The following is a 22,442-nucleotide window of genomic DNA, read 5'->3' on the forward strand; positions in this document are numbered from 1 at the left end:
AGCTGTTGTTGTAACACAAAGTGATGCTGACAACTGAAGCAAGCCAGAGGGACAACCTATAACTACTCAACATGCTCCTTTCCTTTATACTTTAGCACATAATTTACCTTAAAATACTTCAGATGCCATCATTATTTTCCTTTCCCATAAGTCTTTTTATAATGGTAATGCAGAAGCAAAGAATAAAACACACAAAAAACACAACTTTAATATCCTTCTATCTTTCAGGACTCAGACATTTCTTTGTTATTTGGTGCCCTTATCAATTTAGTATTTTTAATTAATCAACATGAGCATAAAATAATGGATATTAGTTAATTAGTTATTGTCTGCAATATTTATAAGAAAATAGTTTCATAGTCCCCACCCCAACCCCTTGCCTTGCACCCAGGAAAAAGTGCAGAGCCCTTAGAGGGGTGGCTGGGTGGGAAGTGGGTTGTGTGGGCCTCGGGAATCAACTTGCTAAGTCGACTTAACCTGCCCTAACTAACTCTCAGCTGGTGATAATTGCCACAGTGGGCGACCACACTTTTATGTTTGGGGAAAAAAATAAGGGCTTCACTTCATATTCAACTCAAGCCATCAAATCTTTAAACAAGGGGTATTGTGAAAAGCCAAAATCAAAACAAACAAACAAAAAGACAAAATGGAGAAGAAAACCTCTTTTTTCTCTGAGGACTCACAGGCCCAGTGCAATTTATTTATGATATAAAAGGTTGATGCCCTTGAATACTAATATCAGATAGTCTGTGTTCAACTTACCCAAGGGCACCTCAATTATCTAAGATAAATGGCCGTAATACTGGTATAACTAGGAAAGTGGTGGGAATATTATAAAATGAATATATATGATGTATACTTAAAATAGATAAAAATTCACAATAAATATATGTGATAAACAACATACAATGGTGGTGATAGCCTCTGCAATTTAATGTACATTATTAAGGTAAAGATGAAATACCACTCTTTTGGACATTCATTTGGATGTTTTTTTCCCTGTAATGCTCATGGATCTATGAAGGTATAAAATGTCTCTTGCTCAGATACTTGCTTGATGATTTTCTGATAAGTATTTCAAATTTGACAACATTTCCCTAAGTACCTCTTCTATTGTTCTTCAGAACTATAATTATTTATATTTTTGTCTTCTCTCCCACTAAGACGTCTAGCTAATGTAGGATAGGGATTCTGCTCATTCCTCTTATACCCCTTGTTCCTATTTGGAACAGCTGGCAAATATTAATTGATAAATGAATTAACCAAAGGGTAAGAAACTCAGCCAAATGCATATTAGGCACTCAAAACATGTTTTTGAATATACAAATGATGATGTATTAATTTGAAAATGACCAGTGGGTTGGGATATCAGTCTGCTCTGTACAAGTATTCAGCCAGCAGCTAGGACCACATGACTGCATCATCTAACAAACTAGCCAGTTGCATTCTCTAAAAAGCAATATTAAAATTCAAAACACCACTGCCACCACCACCACAAAAGTTACCTGTTGGAGTTCTTGATCTCTTTCAAAACCTTTTGGGATATGTTTCAATCTTGGTGGGAAGTACCAGAAGCAGACATTGGTGAACTCAGGCTTAAACAAAGATAAAAAATTTTAAAACATCTTTAGCACCCTACCTAATTCTTCAGTGGCTTAATTATTTCATGAATATTTTAATATATTTAATTTATTTTTAAATATATTTAACAGATAGATCTTGAGGGTCTAATACATGTCAGACACTGAATGCAGAGATTAAAAAAAATAGCCCCTGTTCTCAGAGTGTCCAGCCTGGCTGGGCTCCTGTTGTCTTTATCCAATATTTCCCCTCTCATAATTCTTGATGATTTTAATATCTATGTGGATGATCTCCCCATTCTCTGGTTTATTAGTCCATTCAGGATTTCCAACCACTCATTCCCATGATCATTTTTTTAAAAGTATTTAAACAACAAACGATAATACCAGGCTTATGTTTGAAGAAAGAGCACTTAGATTGAAGATTGGAAATTGTTCAGAGCAAGTACAACTGCAAACAGGAGAGTATGATTAAATAGAAGGCTCTAGTAATTGAGGAGAGAATGGAGGGGATGTCACAAAAGCAATAGCTGGGATATTGATTAGAAGGTTTGTATTACCAAAATCTTTAAGAGATAAGATTGATCAGGCATGATGACAATGCTAGACTTTCAGGATGAATTCAAGGTTTTCGGCTTGAGTTACTGGATGTTTTCGACATAGTTAAAGGATACAAGAGAACTTTTCTTAAATTCATTATTGGAGCTTATTTCAGGGAGGAAAATAAACTATCAGTACTATTAAAAAACCAACCAACAAACAACAAAACCTCCTTTACTTCTAGTTTCCACTTAAGACTGGAGAAGTCCAGTGAAGTTTAGGATACTGATACAATCAGGGAGAGACAATTTAGAAGACAAACAAAGCAACTTTGTTTTCTAATAGTTAATGATATCAGCTTGCCAATGCATGCCAATGATGGTTGACTGGGCCTTGAAGAGGGCGGTGGATATAATGTGGGCAAAAATCTCAAATTTTTCATTAATATCTATTTAGTGCCTTAATAATAATTTATCAAAGATCATCAAATAATTTAAAGCCTATCTTCTCTTACATCATTTTCTGTCCAGAAACACAATTGCATACTCTAACATTCAATAAAGAAAAGCCAAGAACAGTTAAAGACCATTGTCCTTTGCCAGAGAAAGCAGGAAAACAATTGTAACCGAGTAGTTCTGATTGTTTTAAAAATTAAAAGATTGAATATGATCATCAACTTAATATCTTTTAGAACATTAGCTTATAAGTCATAAAACTAAAATGAAAGGGGCATTAAAACCCAACTTAGCTAAAATAAAATATTTATGACAAATGATAAGTATATTATTAAAATATGAGAGCAAAGTATTAGATTCAGATAAGAACACTCAACAGACAGTATAACTATTAAGTTGTCTCAAAAAAAAGAGAGAGAGAGAGAGCTAACAGGGTCCTTACCTCTGCATCAAACACAAGTTTAAAGTTATCTTTTTTCTTTAAAACCTTATAGAAATATTTGGCAAGTTCCATATATCTGTTTATCTGTGCCTCAAAGCCACAGGTTCCCTGAAATTAAAAACTAAAAATCAAAATAAAGGCGTAATTCAAGTAAATTCCTTTAAATTATACTGAAAATGTTCCTGAAATTTATTAAATTTATTTAAATATATTTATTTAAATAAGTGCTATGTGGCTAATTATCTTACTAATAGCAAGTGTTATCTTTATCACTGCATTTTTATTTCTCTCCCCTCTAATGTCTGTGGTCAAGTTACTGAGCCTGCCAAATCCTCAGTTGGCCAGATCGACAAGTATTTGCTAAGTTTTTTTACATGAGTTTTTGGTCTGGCTAGTATGTGCAGCAAATTTTTAAAAAATTACATATAATTATGTGAGGAGTAGGAGAAATAATACATATAAAGCCCTTGACATAAACTTGCTGGCATACTGCATTAAAAAACAAACAATTGTTGAGCTTCTGCTACATACCAGGCACATAATTTAGTGCTTTACACACATAATTTCATGTACTCTTACCAAAACCCTCAGGGTGGGTAACCCAGACACAGAAAAATTGACTAGTGTCTGTCTCTATTTACCTTCCTTCATTTGTCTCGTGGCTCTGAAATACTATATGTAGACAATGACTATCCCACTTATATTTCCGCTGAGACCTCATCTCTGAACTCAACTCATATATTCAACTGCCCATGCAAATCTCCCCTTAGATGACTAATAAACATCTCAAAACAACATATTCAAAATGGAATTCCTCATTTTTGTATACAAACTTGTTCTACCTACAATCTTCCCAATATCAATAATATATCAAATGTATCCTTCAGTTGCTAAGGCCAAAATATTGAAGTCATCTTTGATTGGGACCTCCCCACCTCTCTCTCTAATAGGTTGGGAAATTCCATTGGGTTCACCTTCAAAATGTAATTAGAATCTGACATCATTTCTTAATATATTCATTGCCACTATGCTGGCCCAGTCACTCTCCTGCATTGTTGACCTTGCTTCCTAATGGTCTCCTGGCTTCCGCCTTGACTTCTGTTGCTCATGCTGAGGGCAGGCCATTCCCATCTACTGGAGGCTTGTGCAGTGGAGAGGCTGCCCAAGTACATGAGCTAATCCTCGGGGCACCTCGGTACAGCAGCCTGTGTGCTCAGGACCCGCTACATGGGTGTACAACCCACCCAGTCACACAGAGCCCCACACCTAGAAGGGATTTGTACTTAATTTAATGTCCTGCTGTTGCTGTTTTGAATTTCTTAATAATTATATTTTTGAACTTGTGTCTCGTAAACGAAGTCCAATGGGACAATGGAGCATGCATGTGAGCTAAGTTAGCCAAACACGCTGAAAATGACAACACAATAGGAAAGGGAAAGATGGCAGCATATCGTTTCGTTTCCTTTCAGTCTGTCATTACTCATCAGTAAGCCAAAGGTAGAGAGCATTGTCGGAATGTGTGTGTACCAAAAAGTGAACTAAAAACAACTGGGTTAATTTTGTGCAACATTTCTACTGTTCTGGCAATAGTGAAATACATATATATCCAAAAATCACAAAATACAAATTGTGAAATTTCAGTAATTCTGGCACTGCAAAATGTAATGATGAACAGTAAAATTAAGGTTAATTTATTTTTAAAAAATTGTTCTCTATTCAGAATAACATTTAATAGCAAATAAAAACACCATGAAAAGTTGAGAGAGAGAGATCATAAAAGAAAGGAAAAAGTTTTATATTTTAGTACCTTAATGATACTATTTTCCTGCCCTTTGAACCAGAAGCCCACAATTTCATTTGGCACTGGGTCCCACAAATTACATAGCCAGCTCTCTGTGTGATCCCACTAAAATATAAAAATAGTCACGTCCCTCTCCTTCTCAAATCCACCAATATCTTCCCTTCTCAGTCATAGTAAAAGTCCCACACAACCTAGTCACCCATTAAATCTCTCAAGTCATCTTGTGCTACTTTGAACCATGCCTACTCCACTCAAGCCACGTTGGCCTCCTTATTATGCCTTGGACACACAGGGGTGCTTCTGCCTCAAGGCTTTTACAGTTGAGGCTCCCTGGGGGACTCTTCTCCCAGATATCAGCATGGCCTTCTCTTCAGTTTCATCAGATTTACTCAAGGATCATCTTCTGTTGGCAATGACCTTCTTAATTAAAACTATACATACCTTTAGCATTTCTTAGCTCCTTTTAATACCTTAGTTTTCTCCAAAGGAGATCGTGTATATACACACATGCACACACACATACATGTACATATCACACATACATATATACATATACATATATTACACCCACACATATCCATGAATCAAAATGTATAAAAGTTTTAGTTATATAAACATATGGCGAGACCCGCCAGCTCTCAGATTATTTTGAACAGATGTTGATTCTACAAAGGCATTGTTAGTCTTTGAAATGCTTAAGAATAAGAATGATTAAATATCGGTGGACTAATTTCTTGAGATACCTACTTTATTATTTGATATTATGCCAGATGGTTTTCTTTGAGGGTAAACTGGTTCAGGAAGAAACCATAAGTACTTAAAAAGAAATAACAGAAAAGCATCCAGAAAAGTTAATACAAAGTATTGCTGATGATTATTCTTACTCTTGATTCTGAAGAAATGGAGCTAAGGATCATTGAAATAGTTGCCACAGAGCTTTTCACTAACCAGGAATTTTCCATAAAGAACCTTTTGGTGACGTTCATGAATATTGAATTGGCAATGAAAAATATTCAGATGTGTTCATTTTGTGAATGCATTTTTAAGTTTCTTGAAAAATACCTATGCAGACTGAATAGTAAAGAAGATGGTGCTTCTAGTCCAAACTCTATTGGACTCTCAATCCAGGTCCTCCAAGAAGCAGACACCAAGATGGGATTAAAGATGCAAGGCTTTTATCAGTGAAAATACTTGTGTGAAAGATGAAGTGGGAGCCAGTTGGATAGGGAAAGCCATCTGACTGTGAACGAGTCTGACCCTCAGTGAAGGAGAGAGGGAGCGAAGCTAGGACAGAAGCATCCTAGACTACAATGAAGTCTAAGGAAGATTCAGAAAGTCCAACATCAGCAATTAAGAGTCTCATTTCTCCTAGGAATGGGGCTGCCTCAGAATATCTGCCATGCTCAGTCATTGGCTGCAAGCAACTCCTGGAAAGCATAGCCTCAGGGACAATGCAATGATGGATTAGAGAGAAGCAGATGGGGCTCATGGACAATTAAGCTCCTTCAGCATTCTAACAGGCAAAACAGACTCATTTTATGAAACCAGTCCAAAGGAAGCTTTTGGATATATTTGCTTTTGCACACGTTATCAGTGGTGTAGAATCATATATTTGCATGTGATTTTCTTTTCACTTATTTCTATAGCTAATTACAATACTTTATATAATTAACTATATTTATAAGAAATATGAATTCCATTAATGATGGGTACTCTTTCTACCATCAATGTGTACTCATTTGTAATTAGAACAAATGAGGACAAAATAAAATTTTTTGTATCACTTAATGTCCATCATTTTGGCAAGAGTGCTAATGGAAGCCCACATACCAAATGTTTAAATATTCGATAGTTATAAATCAAGCTAGTAAATTTTAGAATCATCCTCTCCCTTTCAAGCCTGCCATGGATACTTACCCAAACTTGAATATAAATAAAATCTCATAGGGGCCCAATATGGACGCGCTGTGCTAAGACCCACATCAGCAAAACCAAAAAACCTAAGCAAGTTTCTATCTCCTGCAAATGCCCCAGCTAGTTCAGAAGACCAAATTAAAATACAGCTAGATCTTTATCAATTATGGCCAGCTAATTGCCTTGTTCCTAAGCAACCACCTGCACCACACTAACCAATAGAAATTCTCTCCCGGTGCACTTGCTTATTCTGCCTACAAAGATCTGTTGCTCCCTTTGCTCAGTAGAACACCTCTGTACCTCATGGCGATTGCAGTCTCCCCAATTCATGAATTGTTTCAATTAAACTCTCTGAGATCTAACCAAATTTTGCTCAAGTTTTTATTGAACACTGATTTCCAGAGTAAAGAAATGCTTTGGGTTTTTTGTTTTGTTTTGTTTTAAGAAGAAAAACATTCCCTTACTACTACGTCCTGAATTTTTGTTCCCTACTCCCAGAAGAGATCCTGCTTATGTAAGATCTAATTAGACATCATTTTCATGACACATTCTCTATATGCAAAAAAGATGAGCCTGATTTCTCATCACTACCCTATGTGAATTTCGGCATTCCTGTAGTGCAATGAATTATATTAACTAAGGCAATGTTTCTTTGTGGAAATAAAAATAGATTTTGGATTTAGATGAGTTGCTAGTTCTGCTGCTTAGAGTTTGTTTTTTCATCCTTTAGCAAATCACTCTGTTTCCTTATCTAACAGACATAATAATACTTAATCAGTAGTACTACTGAAGTGGAAGACACAGCTAGATAACATATGTAAAAGTAGTAGCACATTAGATGTTTAATGAATGGTAGATCCATTGTTGTTGAGTTGCTGTATTGTCTACTTCAGTGTCTTATTACCAAAAGTATTTAAGGTGAGTTACTGATATGTATACAGTAGGGGAAAATAGCTGATACAAGAGCTTAAGCTAGAAGAGGAAAAGCATGGCACGGTATTATACGCTAACTAAAGTAAGGCCATGAATCTGCCTCTGATTCATGTTACAGAGCATATTTTCTTATTTGCACTATATACTGTACTAGGAATCTGATATCCACAAAACAAAAATTTAACCAAATGTTCTGGAGAGGAATAACCATTCCTGGTATTGACAAATAATAAACATCCCTTAAGATTCAGAGCGGATAGGGTAATGTACAGGAAAAGGTACTTAAGGATATGCCTACAGAAAGTATAGCATATTCTTTAGGTCTTTTCTTTATAATGCCCCTCAATAGGGACCAATAAATAACATAAAACCCATAAGGGTTTCCGTCAATATAGGAAAAGTATTTTCATGTTTCTGCAAGGTCTGGGCTTTCTGAGTCTACTTACTGGCCACCTGGTTTAAAGGGTGGGTGACTGGCAAAGAAGGCTTGGAATTTAAGATTAAACCTTGCTTATCTTCCCAGGAGCTAAATGTTTGCATTCTGTGTCCCCAGCCCCCTAAAAAGGAGGTTTGTTTGCATTCCAGAGTAAAAGACTATTATACCTGCCCACTCTCTCTCCTCTTTCTACCCACTCCCCTCCCTCTGAAGGGAGAGTGGATGTGCCAGCTTGCTTATAAGCTTCCAGTTTCATAAATTTCAGGTCCTGCTCCTGAAGTATAAATCCCTTTTGTACCTTAAGGGTGACATTAGCCCTTATCATGTTGCCCCAAGAGAGAAGTGGCGTGTGGAAAATCAATGCTAAAATAGTTTATAAGTAAACTTACATGCATCTGATCCAGAAACCTCAAATTTGCTCTAAGGATTAAATAAATAAATATAGATGTTTAAAATACATTAGTCAAGTCAATTCTAAAGGTCAAACAAGGTGGTCCAGGTACACTGCTCTCCATAGGTCTGGCTTAATCCCAAGCCAAATTTGCCTTTCTGTATCTTTCAAACTGCAATCATAGTCCATTAGTGGATAACAGAATCAATTAAGTGGGTCACAACTAGCTTTTCTTTCCATGAGATAAAGCAGAATAGAACATACCAAAGTTTCATAATATTATAATGGTTTTTCCTAAAACTTTTGCTTTAATTCTCACATGTGTATGTGTACGTATGCTAGTAGATCACTATGTAAAATGTATTTCTTATTGTAGGTTGTGTTAAAAAAAAGTTTGAATGTCATGCCTTTATTGTATAAGGGAATAGAAGGACATGATCCTTAATATATATCCATATACTATGTCCTTCAAAATGATTTTATAAGTGTTGAGAATTTGTGAGTTCAAGTTTGTACCTCATGACAAGTATCAAGGTGTATATACTTTGATTGAAACTAAATAAAGCTATATGCTTTAACTGGCAGCTAAGCTAGAGGAGATCTAGCAATCTCTTACAAAAATTGAGGGCTCATGAAAATATTTGCATGAATAAAATCTGTACAGAAGTAGATTGAGGGACATTTGAATTATGAGTGTGAAAGATCAACATAAGGCAGCATGGCTACAAAATTTGAGCTTGGAAGATTTTTAAAGCAAGTTTAATCAAATTTCCAAATTGCTTACCTAAAAGTCCTCAGGAAAAGAATTCACAGAACACATATCTTTGAATAATGAAAACTGTCAGTGAAACCTCCAAGGTGAAATAATTGCCAGATGTAATCCTGGGTGACTGATTACATGGATTGCTATATCAGAATGTTGACAATATACCACCTTCTTGCTGGGGGACGTCTATGAAAAGCAGTGCCTCAGATTTTGGACTAGTATATATCTGACAAAAGAAATGACTTCTAATTAAATAGCAGGGCTAATAATACATTAAAGACACTACTTATTCATGACAAAGCTTTCATCTGCATAGAACCTAATGTCCTTCTTTCTATGGTGGACTGGTTGGGAAGTGCTGGGAATGGGTTCCTAAAAGCAGGCCAATGTATTTAGTTAAAAATTATAAATAAAAGAGAGAAGGAAGGTGCAGAATATGTCCCTCTGTTGTCTTATAATATGTGGAGAGACTTGCCTCTAGGGTAGATTGAACAAATTTTCCAACAGTAAATAACCTTTCACATATAAGAATTAATATTGACTTCAAGAAGCTTGACCCATTGACCCATTACCAATTCCTATTTGTAGAAGAACAAAGGTCATAAAAAGCTGCAAACAAGTTTATGCTCCTAACAGAGTTTTATCCCTGCAATTTGGTCAAGTGCATGGTAATAGGTAGAACATGCCAAATTGTTTTCCTCCTTGGTTACAATTTTGACCTGAGAAATCCAAGCCTGTAATTTGTAATTAGAAATTTAGCACTTTCCTTGAGAGATGTTTAGGAAAATAACAGGACTAATTTGAGGGTAAGAGAGTGCTTAAAAAAAAAAAAAATTGAATAGTCAATATTCTGGATCCAAACAAATAGGACCTAAATAACCACAAAGTGGATAAAGGTAAATACAATGGCAATGAAAGTAGCATATATTTGGAGCAGTGCTTAAAAGTTAAAGAGCCAACAAATCTTTGGGATTTAAATTATATCCATTTTTCTAGTCACTTACATTACTTCTCTTTGTGACCAAAAGCTTGTGATATGAGATGAGTTGAGATCAGTCTGTGACTCTGATCATTTTGTTTTCCTTAAAGAGCTAATTATGAGTGAACTCTTGACTTGACATCAATTTTCATATTCTGGGCATGGGGTATGAATAAGCACTGACTATTTTAATACTGACACTAAAATTGCAAGAAAACAATTATTGCTAATTATGCTTAGACTTTATCCATGTTCTGATGGGATTTCAATAATATCTCCTTTTATGCTGTTTTCTCCATTGTCTCTTTTTCTAACATTATTGATACCTAATGAACTTTAATACAATCAAAATTATTTTTGACTAATTTTGACTCTCTGTATTTACTGCTGCCTCTCAGGTCTCTGGTAGATTGGTAGAATTCCTGAATGGTTTTCTTGTTTAAGTTTGGGTTGTTTTCTTTGAGACAGCATATATGAGTGGATATTATATATACTTTAATCATGTTGATATGTTTTCTTTCAATTTGTAATGTTAAATTTTTAATTATGCATCATTAAAAAAGGCACAAAGATAACGCAAGCTCAGGAATACAAAAACTATTACATTTCCTCTTGATTGAAGTTAACTTGTAGTTGACGGTGATAACCCCTTAGATTTATGTGGTTTTCAAGTACATACAAAATTTTTAATTTAAACCCAGTAACATCTATGTGAAGCAGGCAGGAGCAACATGATTTGACAGAAGAGGAGCCTAAAGCTGAGAGCATTTACATGATTTACCTCCATTCTTTGCATACTATCATTTTCTTGGGGCATTTCTCAGATTATACCTGATACAGGAGTTATGTGAAGGGTCAAAGATGCTGTAACTGCAATTAGCTTAAAGATAATAGTATACCTTATATTTATTAGGACTGGCAACTATTAACTTTGATGATATTAACTTAAAAGGGACTTGAGAGGTCTTTAAAGTTACATATGTTGAAAGTGTTGGAATGGAAACAGGAAATATTATGTGAATTCTTTTGATTATTAAGGAAAGGATCACTAACTTGCTATCCCTGAGCCAGTTATTCTTACACCTGAACAGGTGAACACAGTTTGAGAAAAGCAACTATGAGAGCTGGTATTACTTTAAATGTATGACCACAAAACTCAACTGGGCCTTCAGTGCCTCCCCACAATCTGGCCAGAGTATCCTGGTCAATCCTTCTATTCTCCAGGAAATTTTTCAAACTCTCATCCAACTCATCAAACCTCCACTTTCCCTCTACCCTTTGCAATTTCAACAGATGATCTTGATTCTTCTTCACTGAGAGAACAGGAAAAATTAGAAGATGACATGGTAAAGCCAAGTATACCAACCTACCTACCTGCATGCTCTGCCTTTACTCCAGCTACGGGGAACTGTACCTAATCCTTATTAAAGTAAGTCCATGCAACTGAGAATCACAGACCTTCTTCACCTCTTGTCTAAAACACAACATCTGTACTCCAACTTTTCACTTGCTCTTTGCATAATCATTTTCCCATCTATTATATAATTACCAACAATATACTAAGAAATTTGTAAGAATATACTAAGAATGTTGTAAGAAATTCCATCGTAAGCAACCACATAAACTCCTTTGAACATATATTTCCCTCTAGGTATCACTATGTTTCTCTTCTCCCCTTTATAGGCAATATCCTTAAATGACTTTTCTATACCCACTGTCTTCCATTTCCTCTCTTTCCATTCTCACTCTATAAAATTCCCCTGGTCAGGATCACTACTGTGGCAATACCATATCAATCAATCTTTTAGTTCTTGTTTTACTTAAGTGATACGTTATTTGACAGTTTCATTCTTTGTTTCTGAAATGCTCTCTTCCCATGGCTTCTCCTTTGTATATCTTTGGCTACTCTTTCTGAGTCAACTTTGTTGGATCTTCCATTCTCCTTGGTTTTCACATTTCTAGTCTCAGTGTTCTGCCTCCTCTCATCATTACCCATAATCAGTGTGGTGGCTTCAAATACCATCTACATGTAGATGATTCCCAAACTCATGTCATCTTCCCCAACTCTTCATCTCCACTTCATTATCTGATATTTGTCAAACATAATAAATAGAAACTTTGGTATTTCATTGGACCAAACCAACTCCTCCCGTAGTCTTTAGCAATTCAGGGAATAACTCTTTTCTCCCAGCAGCTCAAGACAAAATGGTTGGACTCATCCCTGACCCCTTCTATTGTCTTGCACCTAGATCCAATCTGTTAGTGAATCCTGTTGATAACACCTTCAAAATACCTCTGGAACCCAATTACTTCTCCCTAGCTCTATTGCTACCACTCTAGGTCAATCCACTATCATCTTTTCCTGGACCCCTAGAAGAAGCCTGCTACCTGGTCATCTTGCTTCCCCTCTTCTTCTTCCCACAAGAAGCCAACGCAATCCCCTTTAAACCATAAATCTGATTCCATCACTCCTTTGTTCTAAACCACCGAGTGGTTTCTCCTTGCATTTAGAACAATATCCAAGGTCCTTATCTTGTTTAATGATGTCCACATGACCTAATTTGGACTATCCCTTTGACTTCATCTCCTCCCATTTGCCCCCTTACTCACTGTTCTCAAACCACAAAAGTCCCACTGCTATTCCTCAAATTCGCCAGGTACAGTCCTACCACAAGGATTTTGCAGTGGTTGCTCCAAATGTCTGGAAAGCATTTACCCCAGGTATTTGTGTGGCTTGTTCCCTCTCTTCATTACAACTCTGCTCAAATGTCATCTTATCTTAGAGAACGTCTTTGAATACCCTGTTTCATGTGACATCTGTACATCACTTTATATTCTGTAACCTCCTTTAATTTACTTTATAGCATTGCTGGCTACTTATAACTTATCCTGATTATTGACTGTAGCACCCAATTTCTCTCCTCCTCCCTAATGTAAACATCCATAAGGGAAGGAAAAGGAAGGACTTTTATTTTTTTGAGCAGTTTTACATTTACCAAAAACTGGTGCAGGAAGTACAGAGTTCCCATGTACTCTCTCCCCCCTCAATTTCCCCTATTATTAATATCTTGCATTAGTGTGGTACATTTCTTACAATTGATGAATCAATGTTGATGGATTAATTATTAAAATCCACAGTTTACATTAAGCTCACTCTAGAGTTCTATGGGATTTGACCAATGCATAATGTCATATATTCACTGTTACAATGTTAGACAGACTAGTTTAACAGCCCTAAAATTCCTCTGTGCTCCACTTATTCATCCCTCTCTCCCACCCCCTGAACCCTTGGCAGCTATTGTTCTTTCCAGCGTCTCTATAGTTTTGCCTTTTCCAAATGTCATATAGTTGGAATCATACAGCATGTAGTCTTTTCAGATTGATCTCTTTCACTTAGGATGTACATTCATGGTTCCATGATGTCTTTTTATGTCTTGATGGTTCATTTCTTTTTATTCCTGAATGCTCCATTGCATGTACGTACCACAGTTTATGTATCCGTTCATCTACTGAAGGACATCTTTGTTGTTTAAAAGTTTTAGAAATCATGAATAAAAGCTTCTCTAAACATACACATGCACATAAATTTTCAGCTCATTTGGGGGATTTTTTTTTTTTTTTCTCACTGTATTTCAGCACCTAGCCGCTGCCTGGCTCAATTGCACTCAAATATTTGTTGAATGAATTGGCCAGCCTCATCAGTATGGGAGTGCATTGTTTCAGGTCAATTTAAATGTGAATGTGTCGGGCTGATCCTGTGCTCTCCCCTCGATTGTTCCCTTTTCTTACAATCTGCCCATTTCATACATTTATGTATCTGTCTGGCTCCTGACAACTTTGAGAGGTTCATATCTTTGGAACATGCCTAAGGTTCATGTGTTCTCTACCACCCCATGAATCTTGTTCAGTAGAGTAAAATGGATGCCTGCATTGGGCTGCCAGGCGCTTTCCTTTTCTGAGAAATGACAGGGACTTGACAAAAACAATTGATCAGAAGGGCATTCCGAGAAAATGGAATGCACCCTACAGATCTGCAGTCAAGCAATACTGGGTAATGAGCCAGTTTCTGTTCAGTAGTGATCACTTATCAGAATGGACAAGCATACCATACTAATCAATATATCTATTCCCTGCAGTGTAAGACCCTCCTATGTATGTAATAGGGAACTTTAGTGTCAGCTAGTCCTTTGAAACCCCCACCTGGGGTTTATAAGCAGCTGTGACCAGAGAGCTATCAAGATTCTTACTCCAATTTCCCCAGGTTGGGATCTCACAAAAAGTTTTTCTCTCTCAATAATAAATTTAATAAATTCATATAAATTTAATGTTTTAATTTATATGTGACAAATGATTTCTTTTGACAATCTAAAATGTCAAAATCTTAAATAAATAATGAAAGTAGTCAGAAATTTTGGTTAAATTTGTGCTTTTTCAAATAAGCTCATCATACCCTTAAAACGTTAAAACTGTGAGGCTCTTTAACAATATGTAAATTAATATAACATCACCCCCTGTGTCTATTCCACCAAATAGAGTGAGTAAAATAGATGACAGATTCCTACCTTTGCTTTCAACATTAACCATAGCTTGAAGATATCAACGTGCTGGCCACACTGAATGGTTTTATCCCCAGTGTCAAAGTAAATATTGTAGAATTTATCTGGCTGGAAAAGATACCCAGCTCACATCTGGTTACATGCTTCCAGGAGACCCTAAAAAAGGAATAACATATCTAGCATATAAGTCATATAACTTCAGTAAGAAACCACAATTATTTATTCCAATTAACTTACTTCTACTTTGCATGTACATTTAAATAGAACTTTATTCTGTATAAAAAATAAGAAAATTTTCTTAAAAATTTAATATATTCAGTTGTTCTTTGGAGCTATCTGGAACAGGTGGTGGTATAATTGGATTAATGTTTGTCTATTTTTCTTTAACTTTTCCTTAAAAGCCTTGAACTTTTGCTGCTCTTTTGAAATTATATGGTTGTCACGTAACTATCATATAACAGAGTGCCTTGTCTACTTTGTCCACTAAATTATCCTAGGAACCTACAGTGTAGGCTCCAGCCAAATAAACTGTTCTGATGGCCAAGGTAGATAGAGCATAAACTGATCCATTCATTTAATTTTGTTCTTTCCTGTCCATTTCAAGCAGAGTAAAATTGGTTCTCTCATGTAAAAAAAGAGTTGAAAACATTCCTCTTCAGTGTTGAAGAATGATGAAAGTTTTGCCTTGGAAGGTTAATAAATAATAATGAGAGGAAAGAAATGTTTTCCATTACTTCAGTTTAAGAGAGTCTTTTCTCAAAGTGTGTGTGTGTTGCTTCAGCATACCAAAAACTGAACCTATGTCTATTCACAGGGTATAGTTTAAATATACAAAGGTAGCTTCTTAAACGAGAAGCAAATAAAACATATTATGAGTTTAGTTGTATGCGAGATATCACAAATATGACATCATTTGATCCTCACACACAAAAAATACCCCATGACTTATGTACTATTATTATATCATTGTTACAGATTGAAGGAACTGAAACTTTAACCTGTTAGATCATTTTCAAGGTCAAAAATAGATCCAGTGATAAATCTGGGAGCTGATAAAAGAGCAGTTTGACTTAGAGTTTGTGGAGATCCAACTTCGAAAGAAAGAAAACTCAATCTCTTTTATGATAGACTTATGTTCCTAAGGAGAACCAAAATGTGGTGGTGGGGATGGAAGTATTTGGGGAAAATAGTCTACAATGTTAGCTTCAAAAAGAGAGTGTTTTATTCATGTGTATCTTGGGCATTCTATTTCCTCATGTGACTGTTTTCTCATTAGGCTACCTCAAACTCCCCTTTTAATCTTTTGTTAGAGTATTGACTATTTAAACATTTTAACACAGTGTAATTAATACCATTTATATCTATTGCTTCTGATGTGATGATTAAGCTAGTTGGTCATTAAGGGCACAGGTACTTATAACACGTACAGTGTATCATACCCTGTGCTCGGACTGTGGCTGCTGAGGCAGGGAAGAGCGGCAAAGCTTTGCCATGGAGCTTACTTTCTGGGTTGCAGGAGTTTGGGGAGATAAGGGTGGGGCTCGACACTAAACAAAAATATTGCACATGTGAAAACAAGATTATACTAGAATTTATCTTCATAGCTAAATTCCATGAAGGAGTTTGGGGAGATAAGGGTGGGGCTAGACACTAAACAAAATATTGCACATGTGACTATAAGATTATACAGCCCATAATAAATTATATGAAGGAGTTATATGTTGCCATAAGAGAATATTATGGTCTAGGAGTCAAGGATTTCACCTAGTCTGCAGATGAAGGCAAGATTCTGAGATGAAGTCACGATTGTAATTCAGCAGGAGTTAAACTAGAACGATGCTGGGCGAGGGGGCGAGGGGATATATGGGGGAGCTTTTGTGGAAGGGAAAGTGGAGTGAGACCTTGACAGGCAGAGGGGGTAAGAAATGTGTGAGGTGAGGGCACTGCTCCACCTCTTCTCAGAACTAAAAGGAGGTGAATGGATGTGAAGGGCAGAAAATGAAAGGAAGCACAACACTGAGCGATATGAGGAGCAAGGTATGGACTATGCCTGACTATGCCTTACAGCACTTGTAGGCCATGCCAAGGATTTTAATCCCCATCCTAAAAGCCATGCTAGGCCACTGAATGGATTTACATTTTGCAATATGAAAAGGTCTTTCTGGAAGAGAGATTGATGATATTAGCATTTCATTTCAAAAACACATGGAATTTTCTTCTCCTTAAGCAATTAATAAAATGATATTTAACATCAGTTTTAAACAGATTTTAGGTACAATTAGAGAAAATTATATGTACACCTTAGTGTCTTTTTGGGTTTCAGAAAATATTTGCATTAAATATTGAATTTAATTGGTTTGTACAACTCATTAAGGCATGAGTCAAAATGGTCTTTGTGCAACCTTGGGCATTCAAGTGATTCAACAGATAAGAATCTATTTAATTTAAGGCTACACAGAAATGGGTTTATTTTCCAGGGAAAGCCTTAAAAATTTTAAAAGATTAGTAGTTTGGGGGATTCTGGTCCAACTCTGTGGACCATCTGTCCTTAGGAAAAGACAAAAAAAATTATAAAACAAAAATATAACTTCTTTGAGAAATTCATGATGTTATTTATGTAGAAGCAAATTTTCTACCTCAACTTATTCATTATGAGAGAAGAAATCAGGAAAGGAGACTTTGCAGAAAATTTGTATTTGAGCCCTAAACTAAAGGTGTCTAAAATCTGCAAGCTGAATACAAACCTACTAGAAGGGGAGGGAGTGGACTTGAAAACTGCTTAAAGAAAAAGATGAGGCCAAGTTATCATTTCTGGGTCCTGGACACATACCCTTGGAGAGGAAAGATAACCTGGCTACCCTGCAGGTTCCAAACAGGTGGAAGCCACCATTTTATGAGAATACTGCACCCAGAAGGCAGCCTGAGCAGAAGCACAAGCAGAAGCTAAAAGTCCCAAACTGAGGAGCTAAAAGGTCCTAGGCTGGGAGAGAATAGGTTATCTCAGAATTAGAGAAGAGGAAGGGGCACTAATACTCAAAGGGTAAGTGGGGAGTGCTAATTAAGGCAGTTTATAATAGGAAGACAGACACTTGATTTTCATACCCTTTGGGTTGTGTGTGAATAAGAGAAAAAGAGAAACAATCTTCCAAAAGGTTTAAACAATAGCTGCATAAAATGTGTTTCCATTTCTGACAACTAAGGAGAGATAAGAATATTTAAGTTGAACTTTATAATTGTATACTCCCTTGTGGGAAATCATGGGCTTGAATTCCCTGTATAGCATCACATTTACTACTGATGGAGAGAAAATACATACACATGCACATATAAAGAGCAGATGATAATTGCTCCTACTTGTTCACCTTTAAAATGAGCCCTATTTCTGGCCCTCCACTTTGAGATTGCAAATTGGCCAATGGTCCAAATTTGACTCCCAAGAAGTATTTGTTTGGCATGTTGTTTCTTATAAGTGGGGTGGGAAGGAGTGGGTTTTCTACAGGCCCCATCATGGTCTGTTGTCTCATACCAGGCCTACCCACACTATGGATATTTGATGTCATGGCACCTCAATCCCCAGAGGCTGCTACTTAAAGATGAAGTTGAAACGATCCGTTTACCTCAGTAAGGACTACTGTGCTGCAGTATGTATAATACAATGAAGCCACAATTATTTTGATTTTAAAGGTTCACAATGAAGGCAATCATTACTAAGATATCCATCAAATCCCTATTTAAAAATAGAAGTCATTTACTTTTTCCCAGATCAGGATAGCAGAACATTGGAGGGGGACACCCATTAGTTTGTGTGGATTCCAGGTCACAGAGTGGGTCTTAGGTGACAAAAGAGCCCAGATTAGTGCTCACAGCCTAATGGCAGAGAAGAGAAAGAAGACTGCATAGATTCTGCTGCTTTTGCAAGCAATGCCCACCTTTCAATGCCCCAGAGCTTAGAGGTGTGCTTTCTGGAAAGCAGCAACCCGCCTCCCCAAGCTGCCTGCAAATACAGAGGACAGGTGTTCTTAAATAAATGATTTCTTTTTAAATTGCACCAATGATTTATTCTATGTTAAATTTATTTTAAAAGGTGATGAGGATTTCATTGCTGTGCTAGATAATTACAAACTTGGCTATAATTATCCTACTGATAAGAACAATGCATTTTAAAATTTCCTCTTATGACTTCTCATTGTCTATTTATTCATGATGCAGTAAAGTTTTAGTTTCCTAATTATTTCATGCAGACACATTCTGAATAATTATCAGAGATAAAATAAAAATTTAGTCACCAAGTTTGGCAATGCTACAGAAAAATTAAAATCTTTATTATATAACTTTAAATTTGTTCAACTCTAATTGAAGTCAAAGAAAATTTTGCCAAAAAGTCACATAACTAGTACTAACTCATTTGCAACAAAGTTTTTATTTCTTTTGTAGATATGAATTAAAAAGTGTATATTAGAGTAATTATTAAATCTTCTCTTCTTCCAATTTCAAATCAGGTTTGACTATTTCAAGTTGATTTTCTATGTTTGTTGATGGACTATTGACCAAGGTTTAGACTTTTTTAAATCACTTGATTCATTTGTAGCTCCTTTCATGATATACTAAAGCCATTTGAAAATAACTTAGGCAAATAAGATCATTCTTTCTCCACATTTATTCATTATAAAAATGAGGCTGGCAAGAAATGTTTTCCTGGCCTGCAATGCTTATTAAGAATCAAGATAGTTCTTAGGATTCGTATTTTTAAAGGGACGCTGGAAGCCAGACTAAAGGGTGTGACTTACGTCCACATGCATCCAGAGGCTGTGTTTGTCGCAGACATCTGCGTGTCATGGAGAGAGTCAAAGGCTCCAAACACCGTGGTGCCAGCTGTGGCGCTGACACAAAATGGAGTTTGGCCCTGGTGGTGATAAAAGTGGCATCATTCTTACAACCTCAGAGAGTCACGAGAATGCTAATATTGTCACTTAATCATTACATTTCTGGACATCAGGAAGCTAGACAACTTCGATTAAGTACATTAAGAGCTAAATTTCAAATATTCTGAGTTAGAGTACTAGAGAGAGTAGCTTAACCACAGATAAGCCAATATACAACTCTGATGTTATTTTCAGAAAATAAGAATACAAAAATAGGGTTGACTAAATTCCTTTATATAGGAAATGCTCTAATAACTTTTCTTGATATTTAACATAGAAACAAAATTATTAGGAATACTGTGACATTATTAATCATTACATCCTTTTATAAGGAATTTCCCATGATTAGGGAAATGCTTTACTTCTCTTACCAAATTTCCTATCCTTGTTTTCCATTAATGAAAAAGATAAATAAAATAAAGATACATTTGTTTTTTAAATATAGAACTACAGAACATACCTTTCTTTTAGCTTATAATGTATTTTTCTCTAACTACGCTGGAATCATCTTTCCCCTTAAAAATCCAAATATACATTGATTTATCATAAGTGAATAAACATATTGATTTTACCAGTTAAAAGAATAAATAACATGTCAGCTAAGAAAATATTGTTTTTTAGTGTCTCCTAAAGGCATTTCTAGGTGTATAAATGGGTGCTGGGTGAATATTCAGGTCCCTAAAGCCAATGTCAAATACCACATTGTTTGAATTGGAGAATATTCAGTTTTAAACATCTTAAAGTCTGCATGACCTATGATAAAGAAGATCTTGGTATTTCTAAGAAAGATACAGAATGATAAACTTTATTTATTTAAAGTTATTAACCTTTAATTACAAGGTAAGGACCACTTGTAATTAAAGTAGAATAACCAGGTATCAAAATTGGGGTGGAGTGAGACACAAATCAAAGTGGCCTCAGATTTCTTCACAGCAAAGTTCTGAGGAAAAATGAAAGGCAGTATATTTTTTTACTCCATTCAGTTATCAGGCTAAAGGCCAGAATGCTTATTAATGATTCACTAGAAACATCCCCATTAAAGTCAGGAATAAGGCCCACTATTATCAATACTACATTATCTTATTTACTCTGAAGAGATAATCTATGAAATACACAGATACACAAATGGATATGAATGAAATAAAAGAGGAAAAATCAACTTTATTTGGAGTACATATGTTTGTATACTTGGAATATATAAAATTGTTAATTGAAAAACTTGTAAATAAGAATGTTGAGTAAGTTGGGCAGTTACAAAAGTAAACTATGTCCCTGTTTTAGTTTGCTAATGCTGCGGAATGCAAAACACCAGAGATGGACTGGCTTTTATAAAAAGGGGGTTTATTTGGCTACACAGTTATAGTCTTAAGGCCATAAAGTGTCCAAGGTAACACATCAGTAATCGGGTACCTTCTCTGGAGGATGGCCAATGGCATCCGGAAAACCTCTGTTAGCTGGGAAGGCACATGGCTGGCGTCTGCTCCAAAGTTCTGGTTTCAAAATGGCTTTCTCCCAGGACGTTTCTCTCTAGCAAGCTTGCTCCTCTTCAAAACGTCACTGACAGCTGCACTCACTTCCCTCTCTTTGAGTCAGCTCATTTATATAGCTCCACTGATCAAGGCCCACCCTGAATGGGTGGCGCCATGCCTCCATGGGAATATCTCATCAGAGTCGTCACCCACAGCTGGGTGGGGCACATTCCAAGCAAATCTAACCAGCACCCAAATGTCTGCCCCACAAAACTACAAAGACAATGGCATTTGGGGGACACAATACATTCAAACCGGCACAGTCCCTATATGCTAACACTAATTATTGTGAGTATACAATAGAAAATATCCCATTCTTAATAGTAAAAATGATGGAGGAGGAAGATTTTCAAGAAATATGCCAGAGGTCTTATAAAGAAAAGCAAAAAACTTGAAATGAATAAATAAAGAATTGAAAACAAAATTATAAAGTATATTTGCAAGATATTTAATACTCATATATTATATATTTAAGAATTTCTAAGTATATAAAGAGTTCTTACAAACCAATAAGAAAGAATTAAAATGGGCAAATGACAAAAACAATTCCTGGTAATACACAATTGGTTAGCAAGTATATTAAAAGATGTTCCTTGTTTCAAACAACAATAAAACATCATTTTTGTCTATCATATTTTTCAAGTATAAAATATTATGATACTCAAGTTTCATGTTGTAAATAGTTACATCAATCAACTAAAAAATGTTTGAAGGACAAATGGAGAATATTTATCAGATTGTAAATGCAGATATTCTTTGAGCCAATAATCCCATTGCTAGGAATACATGTGAGAGATAGTCATAAAAAGATGCTCAAATATATTTATATAATTATATTCAGTTGAACACTTTTATTTTATATCAAAATTGGGAGGCTTAAATATCTTTGTGAATCAGACTTGTTAAATTAATTTACATTTATAGAATGGAAAACTTTCAAAACCATTAAAAAAGAATAGGGAAGGTCTGTATGAATTCATGGCATAAGATTTCCAAGATATAGTTTAAATACAAAAAAAAAGCAAGTTGCAGAATACAACACTGAATTGATGAAGGAACAAATTTGATATGCATAAAAATGATCTTCCAGAGTATATGTAAATTGTATAATATTATTTATTTCTGAAGAATGGGATTCAAGGCAAAAGGGAAAATATGTTCACTTTGTATCCTACTGACCCAGTAGCATTTTTATCTC

The 22,442-nt window shown here is 35.6% G+C and overlaps 1 pseudogene; it reads right to left on the reverse strand.

Moving 5' to 3' along the window:
- Positions 1-22,442, reverse strand: part of LOC119511503 — a 32,274-nt pseudogene that overhangs the window by 701 nt on the left and 9,131 nt on the right.

This window comes from Choloepus didactylus, chromosome 16, assembly GCF_015220235.1.
Source record: "Choloepus didactylus isolate mChoDid1 chromosome 16, mChoDid1.pri, whole genome shotgun sequence".
Classification (NCBI taxonomy): domain Eukaryota; kingdom Metazoa; phylum Chordata; class Mammalia; order Pilosa; family Megalonychidae; genus Choloepus; species Choloepus didactylus.